Below are 15734 nucleotides of genomic sequence, written 5' to 3'. Positions count from 1 at the left end.
ATTCAGGTCTTATTTAAAAAAAAAAAAAAAAAGACTCCAGTTTGTTAAATACTATCATGGGCTCCTAAAAAGTCATCAAACATTGTTACTCAGAGGAATCATTTAAAATATTCATTTCTTCCTACTCTTTCTGTTCCTACTCTTATTTTTCCAAATAAACTCGGGGAAGTAATTCTATACTTCTATTCATTCATTCCACAAACACAGAACAGCAGCTGTGCTGGACACTGCGCTAGGCTGGGGAATCACTGTTGAACAACAACAGCTAAAATCTCGTCCTTGGATTCTAGGATCCGCTCTGGTTGCAGGAATAAGAGGCCCTCGCTGGGCTCTCCCCTTCTCTCCCTGTCCCTAATCATCTGACCATACCTACACACTGCAAACAATGACTGCCCTTTCGAATGTAGAAGAGACTGCGGGTGTACATGTCTTCCTTAATCTCCATTGCTACATCTTGCTCTTGAAGACTCCATGCGAGGATCATTGTGTTCTGTAAATGTATACAAATGTTTGTGATGGAGAATTGTTTCGAACAGAGCTACCCAGGAGGACAAAGTGGACTCTTTGCTTGCAGTTCTCTGCCGTTCTTCCTCCCACCTTCAATCCCTGTCAATCTACTTTCCCGAGCTGTCTCTAAGGCAGCTGCTAGAGTTGTCTTCATAAAATTCCCAATGGCTCCCTGCTGACTTCTTAATACAGTTCAGTCTTTTAAACAAGTGTTCAGGGACCTCATGATCTGCACTTACCCCCTACCTCTTTTTAACAGTCTCGTTTTTCCATTGCATCCATTAGTGCATGCTGCAATCTTCTTCAATGATCACCTGTGTGATCCCCAGACATGCAGTATGCTCACGCCTCCACACCTTTGTTAGCCCCAGAATGACCATTACTTCTCCCACTAATCAAAATCTATGCAACCTTCAAGGCTCAGCTCATTTCCAGTTTATCCCCAAAGCCTTTGCTTATCGCTCTGCCAGAATTAATTGTTTCCTCCTTTGTGCTCATACAGCCTACCTCACTCTTCTGTTTAGCACATTTTCTATGGTGCTTCATCCAAACAAAGTCTGCTTACAAAAAAAAAATCTGCTTACATTTCTGTTTCTGCAACCCTCTTGGATGCTTCAGAATCAAGGTCATGGGTTCATGGTAGTCATCATTGTATCTTCCAGTGCTTATAAAATGACCTCCACAAAAATAGCATACATTACTTGATTATGGTCACATACTTAGTTTCTGAAAGATCAGCTGTGGTCAGTCACGTAGGTAACTTCATCTTTAAGATGTATGCTGTGACTTGGCATAAGACAGTCCTAGGTTGAAAGCCTACTTCTCTACTTACTTTATAAGCTTTGATAAATGACTTCATGTCTTTGATCCTCATCTTTCTTGTCTAAAAGTGGGCATTACACTTACCTTAGTGGTCTATTATGGAGATAAAAATCTAAGTGTTTACCAGGATGCTTGTCACGTCGCAGTGAGAAATATATAATGAGCATTATTGACATTTCATTTTAAAAGAAATCACGGTTTACATTATTGACATCTCAGATGTGTAAACTTGTCTCCATACTTCACTGTTTGCTGTATTATTTTATTTCACACCCTCACCTACCTCTATAGTGGTTCACTATTGTTATATGTAAAGAAATTAGTAGATTAGTATTCTGGCATATGTATAACCTGTGAAGGGTTCACTTGAATGTGAACTTCGTCATTAGACTGACCATCCATCCATCCATCCATCCATCCATCCATTCTATCTATCTATCTATCTATCTATCTATCTATCTATCTATCTATCTATCATTTAATGTATGTTAGTGTTTTATTTGCATATATATGTATGTGTACCATGCATGTGCTTGGTACTCATGGAACTCCAAAGGGAGCATCAGATTCTGTGGAACTGGAGTTACAGATTGTTATGAGCTGTTATGTGGATGTTGGGAACTGAATCCAGGTCCTCTGTAAGAGCAGCCAGTGCTCTTAACTGCTGAACTGCCCCCCAAGTCCCAACATACTCTTAGCTATCAACACTGATAGGTGGCTTTGATAATTTAAAAGAAGAAATGTTCCTACTTTGATGGAAGAGAGAAATTATATGGTAACACCATCCCTGAGCAGAGCATTCATTTGGTGTGCATTGTTTGTGGTATTGGTGGCAATGATTTCTTCTGATGCACTATTGCTCTATGCAGCCATTCAGGGTCTCTGCAGAGTAGATGCCCCCTCCCAATATTCTTCTGCTCATTTTCTAAATGATTAACTCACCTATGATATGCCAAGACAAATTAGGTGATCATTTCCACAAAACCTTTTCCCCAAATAGAAATAGGCAGAAGTTGAGCCAGCGCAGATGATTTTAATAATTAGCTCTAAAGTTCCATTTAGTTTCTTTGGGGTTTCATTGCGGCGAACAGAGATGGCACCTCTTGCACTATGCAGAACTTTAGTTGTCATCACAGCAATTCCTAGGGTTTGCTATGTTGTTCTCACTAGGACTGACCTAATCTGAACCAGCAAGTCCCAGTAGTCCAACCGATCATTGTTTTGTGCTATACTTTAACTAACTCCCAGCTCGAAATCAAAGAACTTCCAAAGTCCATCTCATCTCTGAAACTTTAGAATTTGCGTATTCTCATTTTCTTTTAATATTTTATCTTTCTTTTCAGAAAATTATTAGTTCTTTGACAGTTTTGTACACATGTGAACATATTTGCCCCTCCCCACCTCTTTCCAGGTCCACACTTCCTCCTTCCAACTTTGTGTTTATTTTTTTTTTTAAGCCAATTAAGATCACTTTGTGCTACTTGAATGTTCTTGAATGTGTGGCCTTCTCTGGGAGCACGGTTGCGGTCACCTTGCCAGAGATTATACTTTTAGGAAAAACTGACTCTGTCCCTCCTAGCAGCTCACAATTGTCAGTGTCTTTATGGCTAAGGGGATGGGGCTTTCATGTCCAGCTCCCCTCCCTATGTTAGAATGTGGTCTGTGTTGAGCTTGCACAAGTCATGTGCGTGCTGTCACAACCTCTGTAGGTTCATCCATGCACCTGGAAGAAGACATGCTCTCCTTGTCACCTACCATCCTTGGCTCTTACACTCTCTTTGGCCCTTCTTCTTCAATGAACGCTGAGCCCTAGGAGGAGGTATTACACTATATATAGTCCATTTAGGGTTGAGTATTCTACACTCTCTTATTTTCTGTGCCTTGGCCAAAGTGTCCTGTGTTAACTACCATCTGCTGATGCGGGCTGAGAGATGGGTAGTCCATGGGAACAACTGTAGGTTATTAGGGGTAGGCTTAATACCGTATCCATCTGGCAAAATAATAGGACTAGGTTCTCCACTATGGCTCTCCTATGGCCTCTGTAGCCACATGCTCCTGGCCAGATAATGGTGTGGATATGGGTTCTACCCTGTGGGCTGTGACTTAAATGCAACCAGAAAGGTGTTGTTTACTTCCATGATGTTTTTCTGCTACTTAGTATTTTTCCTCAAATATTTGGAAATCTAGTATCTACAGTGATATTTTCTGGTTGGATTTTTCATTTTTTATGATGCTAGACCAAAAGCTTTCTCTTTTCTTTCTCTCAATCCCTTCCTCCTTTCCTTCAACTATAGATTATAAAAATATATATGATGATAAAAATGTTGCTCAGGTATAATTTTAACTGCAGTTTTACTAAGTATAAATTTCAACTTGTTCATGATTAAAGGACACCTATAATTTTTTTATATATGAATATCCTCTCAATTTTTCTCACTGTTTACAATTAGTTTTAGGGCTTTTCCTTATAAATACTTAATTAATCATTTAATATTTGTATCCCCCATTGTAAACATAGTACGTTATTTATTTTACAAAGCTTAAAACAAAGATTTGAAGTGAGATTTCATTTTGAGAATAGTGATTCAACTGCATTTTACTTATATTCTCTCCAGGCAGTCCTCAAATGATTGAGATATTAATTAATTAGTTAGTTAGTTAATTAAGCATGCATGTGTGTGTGCACGCATGTGTGCCATACACACGTAGAGGTTAAAGAAATCAGTTGTCTCTCTCTATCATGTGGATCCCAGGGGTCAATCTCAGGCATGGAGGCAAACACTCACTGAGCCAACTCATCAGCCCCTGACTGAGCTTTTTAAAGACATTAACTTGGAAGCACAAAATGAACAGAAATTAGCTAGTTTTTATACATCAAAAGCAGGTAAGAGAGAGCTTACTGACCAAACTGAGTGCATAGAAGGAGGGATTCTGATGAAAATAGACAGATTCACTGGACAGATATTTCATGGCACTTTAGTGAGGTACCACATCGCAGCTCTCTTTGGGTAATGGAGGGGGGACTGGCTAAAAGATGTTTCACAGAGATGTGGGGCTTTCCTCTAAAACCCCCTACTCACTTTATACAATCAAGTGACGTGACTACACATCTCCTCTGGATCTGTCCTTCCCTCCAGGAAGTGATATTTTCAAAGTTAGAAGTAGTAGGGTTTGCTGAAGGCTAAAGGCAGGGAGAAATAACGTATTAAACTATGGAACCTTCATTACATCTCATCTTTCTCTTCTGAATTTGCATGCCCTGCCTAGTTGCCTTTCTTTTTCCATTATTCCCAGGCAGGATAACAAATAATTCTTCCCTGAAGACATGCTGACATATAGGCAATCCTCAATGAAGAGTCTGCCCCACCCCACATTTATTGTGAAGGTCAAAACTCGAAGATCATTTCTGTCGTCAAATTAAAGAAGAACACAGGATGAATTTTGAGGAAAGGTTAAAAAAAAAGTTAGAACTGGGAAACAAGAAAAGAAACAGAATTCTAGAGAAAACAAACAGTTCTCCAGAGAACAGAAAAAGTTATCAGTCAAAACCACATGATACTCTTACAGACATAAGAAAAAACACTGGCCAAGTAAAATATATTGTCACCAAACCAAACCAAAACAAACAAAAATCCAAAAAAGTAATGAGCTAGAATTTAAAACATAATACATATTTAAGTTAATATATGTGGTTTAGGAAACATATTTGTATTTTTAAAGAGTTTATTTTTATATTAATTATAAGAACGTGTGTGTGTGTGTGTGTGTGTGTGTGTGTGTGTGTGTGCGCGCGTGTGCATGTGAGTGCAGTGCTCACAGAGCCCAGAAGAGGGAGCCAGTTCTCCTGGAGCTAAAGTTGTGAGCTATACCACATGGATGCTAGGAAGGAAACTCTGTTCTTCTGCAAGAGCAATATGTACTCTTAACCACTCAACCACCTATCCATCCCTCAAAATAAACACTTTTTAAAAAGACTTCCAGAAGAGACATCAGAGGGACAGGTATAAACAAATGCCACAACAAAAACAATAATAATGAAAAGAAAGAGATGGGAGAAAAATGTGCAATTACAGCATCACCCGAAGAACAGGATTCACATTTAATGTGGATTTTAAAGTTCAGTATGTTCACTGTCCAGATTTTACACCTAGCTTTTACACAGCTGCATTTATACAGTTGGCTGCTGTATATTTCTTAATCTATTACCAGGAAACAGTATTTTCCCCCCATATTATTGCTTGTAATTTTTATTTTATTTTATGTGTTTGGGTGTTTTGCTTGCACATGTATCTGTATACCACGTGAGCGCCTGGTGCTCACAGAGGCTAACAGAGGGCATCAGAACCCCTGGAACTGGAGTTACAGACAGTTGCAAACAATGATGTGGGTGCTGGGAATCATCCCTGAGTCCTATAGAAGAACCACCACCTCAGCATCCACCTTGCCAGGCTATTATACAATATTAATATTGAAAAGTACTTTGGAATGTTTGCATGACAGCCCTCAGAGGGGCCATGTTCTTGTCTACCTTTACCAGTGTCTTGTGGTTCTTTGCTCCCAGCACTGCTCTTAGGATTAACCCTCAACTCTCAAATGAACAACTGTTCTCCCTCTACTTCAGCCATGTGATTAGGGGACAGGCTCTGGGATGGGGTGAGGGTTGCTATTTATTATACCTGCTTCCTTTGGCCACTGGGTTGAGAAGGACCCATCAGAAAACTTCCCTGGAGAGAACAGCCTGTGTGAGAATGTCACACAGAGGGAAGTGGAGAGGACTGAAGGAGCAGAGAAGCCCAGTGACGAGAAGAGAGGCCACAGGGAAGAAAGTAATGAGCTTGGCAGTCTTTATGCCCTCAGCTAAAGCTCCTGAAGCCAGCTTTCCTCCATCCCTTTCTGGAATCTGTCACATGCCCTGGTGTGACCTTTGCACTTCTCACACTCACACAATGTGACCATCTTTTTTATACATTATTAAGCCTTCCCTGGTGTAACTTCTGAAATGGAAGCTAATATTTAGAACAGATAGTTAACGAACACGGAACTGTACTGGGTGAACCTCCCAGAGGAAAATGATACAGCATAGAGTATGGGCTTTGGAAACTGGCTGACAGAGGTTTGAATTGTGAATTTTTAAGATATTTGACAATTTACTTCATACATTAGGGCCTTGATGCTTTCTTCATTTTCATCCTCATTAACATTATAACCTCTAGCATGTGCTGAGCTCTTGTGTGAGGCATATAGTAACCCATGGTTTGAAGTTCTGGCTAAATTAATCCTAAGGGAAGATTTTTCTCATGACATTGTTATGATCTGTAAAATGAGAATTAACAGAAAAAGCCAATATGAAGCATCAAGGCCAAACAGTGTTTTTTCTCCCTGCTTTTTCTTCAGGACATAGTCTTAGCTCTCCCACTTGGCCAGTATACGGAATTATGGCCTCTTGACTTTTGGACAGGTGAATCTGTTTCCTGTTTGTCATTCTAACTTGTTATCCTTTATCTCCTGGCCTTTGTACCTACAAGTGGTGTGAGATGGGACCAAGAATGATACAAACAACATGATATTGAACCCAGCAAACGGAAATGTGTATCATGTTTTACCTAGGAAGACCAAACATCACAAACAGATCAAATCTCTTTAGTTTGTGAATTTAATTCAATTCTCATAACAATGCTGGTAAGATGCTCACCTCTCTCTCTTCTCCAAAATGGGGAAGCTGGAACAACCAGGGCATTTCTGAGAACAAAGAGCAGTGATGGTGAATTATCCCCTCTAAATAGCCATTGTACAATCTCCATACTTACAACTGTGGGATATGGGTATCTGAATGGAAAAGCAGACCATAAAACAGACTAGAAAGGCTAGAAAAAGAACCTGCTAATAAAATGATTTTGTATATTAAGTGGTGAAGTTGTTATCAAAATCCAAATTAGTCACATCATTAACAAGGCTCCAAACACAAGAGGAAGTGCCACACAAAGCATAGGCTGGAATCCTATAAAGTTACAGCTGGATTCTTCTGGAATCCCATCTGTAGATTAAAATGCACATATGTAAAAACGCTAGGTCTGTCTGCAAAGGTTGTTCATTTTAGCTGATTTGTAGTAAGAAGCCCAAGTGTCCATCAGTAGAGGCGGATAAGCTGTAGTCTAACTGCACATTAGAATACGATTTAGGCCCAACAACATAGACAGAAAGTAGGTAAAGTGTTTGCAGCAAAGGCATAAGGATCTGAGCCCAATCTCCAGAATCCACTTGAAAAAGCCAGGCATGGTGGCACGTGGACAAGCAGAGACAGGATGATCCCTGAGGTTGGCTCACAAAGCAGTCTAAACTCTCTGGAGAGTTCTAGGCCAATGAAAGACCCTTGAAAGAAAGAAAGAAAGAAAGAAAGAAAGAAAGAAAGAAAGAAAGAAAGAAAGAGACTACAACATGCAGAGATATGCAAATACGTGCAGTTATGGGAGCAGGTACACACACACACACACACACACACACACATGCACACACAGACAAATGCACACACACACACACACACACACACACACACACACACACACACATACACACACACCTCTGCCAGGCATGGTGGTGCATACCTGTAATCCCAGCCCTAGGAGCACTGAAGCGGTGGTCTCAAGGCCAGAGTCTCAGCTACATAGTTAGGTCAAAGCCAGCCTGGGTGATACATCTTGCCTCAGAAACAAAGATCAAATGAACAAAAAATAGGCACTAAAACCCCAAACGCAGTGTAATTTGCTTGTATGACAAAGGGAAATTTTGCAGTTATCTGTGTAAAGAAATACTGGGGAATTACACATGAGTGGTGACCTGTGAGGAAACGTGGGATCTGTTAGTGGAGATGTAAGACAGAAGCAAAACTCAGCGACTCGTGCTTTTAAAATGTCCGCTTTGTTATATATATACATATTTTTTTAATCATGGATTTATATTACTCACTCAAAGCAGAAAGGGTTAAACACTTTGGCGAGCATGTACTTTGTATAAGAAATGTACTGAGCTTGTAAACACATCATCTCCCCTAATCCCCACAAGAGTCCTTCGAGGTTTGTTTTTTGTTTTGTTTTGTTTTTGTTTGTTTTGTTTTGTTTTTTTTTTCCCAAGGTTTTATTTTAATCTCCGTTTATGGATGAGAGAAAGTCACTTAGTTTACTTAAGAGGTTTGTTCACCTGCTCTGCCAGTCTATGTCTCTCATTTCTTTCTTGCCCCAGACCAATTCCAACTTCCTGCCAGTCTTCAGGAGTTGTTGCCACCTAACTCTAGCTAGTTATCTCTTGGACTCTCTTTAGTAGTTAAATACTTACTTCACAGCACTTTTAAAAATAGCAACATCCTTTAGGCTGTTGGCCTGCACTTGCCCCGGCTCTCTAATAGATGTTACGAGTCATACTGTATATCCACACTCCATGTGTACCTCTTTGCCTCAGAGCTGTCTGGCATACTTACATACAAAGTAGTTAATCACAGGATATAAAATAACATTTGCAAAGGTTCACGGAGCTTACACAATCTCTAATTAGATTGAATCTACCCAACACTGTCAGGCAGGTTTAATTTTTCTCATTTTATACCAAAAGAAACAAGGGTCTAGACATGCTAAGACTAGCTGGGAGTCTGAACCCTGACCTTTGACTAGAAGGTAAGGATTCTTTCCATCCCATCACAGATATCCCAGTTGGTCTTCCCCAGACTACTTATTTGGTTGTCCCATATAGACTATTTGGTTGTACCATATACATTACAAAAAAAATGCCTGACTTGATTATTCTAGGATTGAGGACATGGCAATAACTTATGTTTCCTTTTAGCGAGCTGCCAAGTAGTATACAATGGAACTGCAGGTGAATCTCTGTGAGTTCGAGGCCAACCTGGTCTACAAAGGGAGTCCAGGACAGCCAAGTCTACACGGAGAGACCCTGTCTCAAAAACAAAACAAAACAAAAACAAAAACAACGGAACTGCAACATCCTACATTCCTACCAGCAATGAGGGAAGGCTCTGGTTAACAGCTGTCAATCTCTTACACACTTCTACAATGTATACGAATGAGACCTTGGTGGAACATGACATCCAGGTATAGTTTTAATCTCAGTTCTTCTGTGAGAAGTACGACTGGGATGTTCAAAGTGTGGTCCTCCTCGAGCAGCATGAAATATCCCCTGGGGGCTTGACAGACAATAATCTAGGATGTCAAGTCTCACCTTGGACCTGCAGACTCTGGATCTGCGTCAAACCCCAAGGTGGTTAGCTCCACTCTAAACTTCTGCGCAATGGCAATTCTCTTTGATTTTGTGACCTGGGGTCTCTCCATCTCAGAGATCTAAGCATAGACATGCCTTGTTCTCCTCCCTCCGACCATCTGGAACACCTACTAAATTTCTCTAAAACATGTTTCAGGATTATTGTGGTACATGGGATGAGAAGCAGGTCTTATTTGAAAAGCTCCATTTGGGACTGTATATATACATAGCCACATAGAAGGATGAAGTCTGAAGTCTCCTGTTGGATGATCTTTGCTGGGAGACTCATTCTCAAACTTTGTGTGGACAGAGCTGGGATATTCTATTCAGGGAACTCCTGGCACCTCAGAGGACTGGAATCCCAGGCTGCTGTGTGTGATGATTTCCAGCTAGCCTAGCTCAAATTCCTTGGGAAGGGTATGACCTTTACCTGACACTGCATCTCTGTGACCATACCATCAGCTCATTGCTTTTTTGTTTATGAATTCCAAAGGCTCTTGTGGTGTTAGTCAACTTGAAAGCTTACGCATTTTGACAGAGATTTACTTGTACCTTTGCTTTTTGTGGTTTTGTTTATGGTATGGGAGATGCCTTAGATTATAAAAACAAAGATTATTTCCCAATGGGAGGACAATAGAAAAGTTGTAAATTAATATAATTGTGTTTTCCTGAATCTTTTTGTAGCATTATGTGTTTCCTCATTTCTAAACTTGTAAATTATTTTAAATATGTCCATAATTTTGCCTAGTTCTTTAAGAAGAGTGTTTGTGGCCGGGAGAACTAGGCGGTTAGAAGCACCTGCTGCTCTTGGAGAGGACCAAATTTCTGTTCCTAACAGCTGTATTGTGCAGCTCGCAACCATGTGTAACTCCAGCTCAGTGAGCTCCAAGACCCACCTCTGGCCTCATTGGGCACATGCACAGATGTGGCAGACAGACATTCACACAAATAAATACAAATGAGTGATAAAGTCAGAGAGGATGGACGACAGCAGGTGAGCAAGTCCCTTTAAATCAACTGAGCAACGCCCATGTGAACTCACCGAGACTGAAGCAGCCATACAGCGTCAACCCGGGTCATCACCAGGTCCTCTCCCTTTAGTATATGGGACTCCTGGATGTGAGAACAACTAAGTCTCTGATTCTTGTGCCTGCTCTTGGGGCTCTTTTCCTTCTGTTGGTTTACCTTGTCCAACTCGAGTGTGACGGGTTTTGTTTCATCTTATTAGATTTTATTTTGTCATGTTTGAGTGTTGTGTCTTAGAGACTTCTTCTTTTCATTTTCTATTTCTGTCCCCCGCCTCCCTCCATTTCTCTCAATTGCACCTTCACCACCTCACCTCTCCTTTGGATCCGTTCCTCCTCCATTCCCCTTCAAAAAAAGAGCAGGCCACCCAGGGATATGAAATAAACATAGCACACATAACAAGAGAAAGTGGAGGATATCCCTCAACTCATTGGCACAGGAGACAACTTCCTGAACAGAACACCAACAGAGCAGACACAATGATCAACAGCTAATAAATGGGACCTCAGGAAGTGGAAAAGCTTCTGTGAGATAAAGTGCACCGTCCAGAGGGCAGAATGCAAGCATGTTCTTTTCTAGGGAGAAACAGAAAGGGGGTGGACTCTGAGGAGGGTGCAGGTGGGGAGGAACTGGGAGGAGTAAAGGGAGAGGAGATTGTAATCAGGGCATATTGTATTGAAGAAAGGACATATTTTCAATAAAAGTGAGAAAAAAAGAGTCCTCCTTTAAAAAAGAGAGTTTTGATTTTTGAGGAGCTGAGAAATTCAGGGCAGTTTAAGGGGATGTAAAATATAATAAATTCTACCTTGTTCCCTCTCTTCAACCACTACTGCTCTCAATTCTATTCCCCCTTCCTCTGGGAGGCTCCACCCAACAGCGGATCGGAACAGATAGATTTGCTAAGACTCACAGCCAAACATTGGGCTGAGCACAGAGAGTCTTGTGGGAAAGTGTGGGGAAGGAGAAAGGGACCTGGAGGTGACAGGAGCGCCACAAGAAGACCAACAGAGCCAACTAACCAGGGCCCAGAGGGGCCTGTGGAGACTGAACCACCAACCAAGGACCATGCATGGATTGGACCTAGGCCCCCTACAAAGATGTAGGCAATGGGCAGCTCAGGCTTCATGTGGATCCTGTAGTAAGGAGATGTGGGCTGTCTCTGACATGGACTCTGTTACCTGTTTTTTGATCACTTCCCCCTGGTGGGACTCCCTTGCCAGGCCACAGGGGAAGAGGACTTGATCAATTTCGAGGTGATTTGATGAGCTGAAGTGGGTGGGTAGGGGGCTTCCCTTTTCTAAGAATTAAGGAAGAGAGGATGGGGGAAGAGGGAGGGAAGCTGGAACTGGGAGGAGAGGAGGGAGGGGCCTACAATTGAGATGCAAAGCAAATTAATTAATTAATTAACTAGTTTATGAAATACAAAAGAAAAATCTAAAACAGGACTCTAACACTTAATACTTCTTTTTCTTTTCCCCCACTTTTTCTTTTCTCTCTTTTTCTTTTTGGAATTTTCTTGCTTTCTTCTCTTTGCAGTTTACAGTAGGGAGGCTTGCTTGAAGATGTCTTATTTCATCATGACAAGACGGATGGCTCTCACAGCTCAATGGGATGAGTCAGCTAAAGCGACGTGAAAAGGACACAAATAGAGACAGTCTTGGACCCTCTCCAGAGCATCTGGAGCTCGCCTCCTCCCCTGACTCTGAGACCACAGGGTGCCCTGAATCCATCCCACAAGTCCCAGAGACCTTCTGTACCGGCCTGTGGTACCCACATCTTAACTTACACAGCTTCGGGACTGGGATGGAGGTGTATTCTGTGACCATCCTGCTTGCCAGAAGGACAACACGCCCGCAGGCTCAGTCTGCTTCCTGATCCTACAATATATATGACACATATTCTCCAGCATATGGGCAAATGCAATGATCTTGAGCGTCAACACTAGGCAGCCCTGAGCTCTAACTCCAACTCTCTCACTCGGTAGCTTTATGATCATGATTGCTATATTATTCAAGTTCTCTGAGTCTTGGTTTTCTTAGCTTTAGGGTGGGGCTACTAAAACCTACCCTACAAGGTCGGAAATAGAGGAAAATGGGAAGGAGGGAGGAATGGGAGGATACAAGGGATGGGATAACAATTGAGATGTAAAATGAATAAATTAATAAAATATATTTTAAAAAAGGACTAGAGATAATAGGTGGTCATTGCCTGCAGATTAACAGGCCCTTGATATGTTATAGATAAAACTGTCGTTGTCCTTTTAGCCATCATCTTTGCATGCTTCTGTCAGGCCAGCTTTTCATTTCAGTTCTACCCTACATGTCTTTTTAAGTGTATTCCTTCGGGAACTGCAGAACCAAGCCCACAATCCCACCTATGCCCTCGTAAGATTCCAAATACACACTCACACTCACACTCACACTCACATTCTCTCCCTTCCTCGCACTTCCTTGACATTGGTAAAAGATTCAGGGGAAGACGCGAGCCTGGACTCTGTCCTTTGGGAGCTTTTGATCTCACTGGGGGAGACAAGACACGAATGCAAGATGCAACTAGAGGATAATAAGAGTGAGGGAGAGGGCTCAAGTGCACCAAGCATAATGTTCTATGCCTCTTCCTGCTCCCGAGTTCCATCCTTGCTTTATTAAACAACACTGCCAGACTGCTGACTCATGTTCAGGCTCTGGACCGATAATGCCATGCAATCCCTCTGCTGTATGTGTGACCAAGTCAGATTCCTCTGTCGTATACAGTATTTTTTATTCACATTTGAGCAGCTGTCCCTGACTGTCTTCCATGGCACTTGTCCCTACCTCACCCAGATCGTTCTGTCTTACATGATCATTTTTCTACACTGTTATCTTTGTAACTAACGTGGCGCACTGGCTTCCTGCCAGGGGTAGCTCAGATAAAGTTATCTAAACACCCGTCCTTGCCTGCAGTATCTGATACCCTACACTTTCTCTTTGTACTTGAATTCAGTTCCCTAGTGTCCTGTGGGGAGTGATGGCAGAGAGGTACATGTAGGTGGTCTTGGAGAGATCCCGTATATTCCCGAGCCTTTAGTTTGCTCTCAAGGGAAAAGAAGCTCAGTGAGAATTTGGCCATGTTGTGGTCTGATGACAGGCACTAGTTTTGATATGACCTTGCCAACAAGCAATGTACTGACGAGTGAACAGTTATGAGACGGGATGGAGTGCTGCACAGCCCTCCCTCCTCCCTCCCACATATAGTCTCTGGGTCTATAACTTCCTTCTGTAAATGCTAGTAGGACCACTGATTAACGGCCAGTGACACAGACCCATTAGACCAGAGGGATAAGCCATCGGGCAAGAGAGAATGTGTTTAGCGGGGACACATTTTAGTTTCCTGGTTGTGCTGGCAGCAGGACACCGGACAGCTGCAGCCAATGGAGATCAAGCACTCCTGGGGCAGTGGAATGCAGTGCAGGTGTCAGGAGCTGTCCTGACCCCTGACCAAGAGGGACACCGGTAAGCAATAATTGGAAATGTACTGGAGGAGCTACATGGACCTACGCTTCGCCTGGGGGCATGTGTATGAGTACCAAATAAGGGCTTAAAAGTGGAGGAGATGCAATAAAGCCATCTCAGCATCATACTGTGCAGATAAAGAAACTGGCTTAGAGGTCAGGTGACTGTGAGACAATCATGGAGGTGGCTCTTAGCAGACTGAGGAAAGAGGCTGGCTGTCCTGCTGACTCTGCCATTGCCCCTTGTACTGCAATGCTCTGTGTCTGCTGAGATTATTACGTGGGTTGCTTGGTTAAGGTTACTTAAGATGGAAGTTTACTCAGGGGAAGGGAGTATGGCATTTCTACCAGAGGATGAAGGAGACATATTTTAAAATTCACATAGGTGGTTTTATGGTAGCCGATAAATACCAAAATATGTCTAGGCTACTGTTACTGCACATTGAACTTAGTAGACATCCTGTAATAGTTACTTAAAACTGAAGAGAAAGTACTAAACACATAGGCAGAACTAAAACTCCTGCCACGCTTCTCTATCAGCATTTCTTGATGGAGGTGGACTTACCTGATTATAGACAGTTCTATGCAGTGATTATGGTGACAGAGTCAAATAAAAAGCCTCTCCCATGGGTGGACAGCACGGGTGGAGGAAGAGGTGAGCACTGCAGTCAACCCAGGGAATCTTAATGAGTTCCCAATTTGTGGCAGGGTTTTGTCTTGTCTTGTTTTGTTAAGCCATGGAAGGAACTATTCACACAGAGGTAACTGCAATCAAGTGCGCTTGCTCCTTCTCAGGTGCTTGTGATCAGATATGTACTCTGGTGGAAAATGCCACATTAGCACGGAAACTTCAATAACTGTTATTTTGCTAAGGAACAGTTGGACTTTGCAAGGCTGTATTAGTTACCCATGTGACACTTCACCTCTTTGAGCACTGGTCAGATATGTTTTGAGTACTTCACAAGTATGTCTCATCCCTAAAATTTCCAAATACATTTGAATTCTCTCATCATAGCCATGCAGGAGTCGTCTGAGAAGATACTGATGGCAGGCTCCTCACTAAGGAGGCAACAGGGAAAGAATCCTGTGTGGATCCCAGGATGTGAAGGAAACATGGCTTGATTTTAGCTGGGGTCTTGTGCAGCCAAAGTCTGGGTTTAGAAAAATTTCGTACTTAGGGGCCTTCTGTGCTAGGCTAGGAGAGGTTCAGTGACTGCTCCAAGACCACACAGCCATCACACAGCAAATCCAGAATGCCATCCTAGGGACCAGGTTCTTTTCAGTTCTCTCCTCCAGCCCATGTCAAACAGCAAGAGCTCCAGGCAGAGCACTGGGCCAGGGAGAGGAGGTAAGACCACGAATGCAAGACCTTGCATGTCTTTTAACAAGTTTTCTGGTAACACTGAAGCTGCTGGCCTGAAAACCACATGCTGCGAGAATCACTTGCTGTTGGAAGTGTAGACCCAGCAGGCATCACCCGGGAGCTCCTAGAACTGAAGCATCTCTGGCCTTCCAGATTAGAATCTGCATTTTAACAAGATCTCCAGTTGATTTGTATGCAAATTAAAATTTTAGGAGGCTCCTCCACACCACAGCTATCAGTTTGCAGAATACTATATCGAGT

Source organism: Acomys russatus, chromosome 6, assembly GCF_903995435.1.
Source record: "Acomys russatus chromosome 6, mAcoRus1.1, whole genome shotgun sequence".
NCBI lineage: Eukaryota > Metazoa > Chordata > Mammalia > Rodentia > Muridae > Acomys > Acomys russatus.
The sequence above is the reverse complement of the archived record's forward strand: the minus strand, read 5'-3'. Positions refer to the sequence as shown.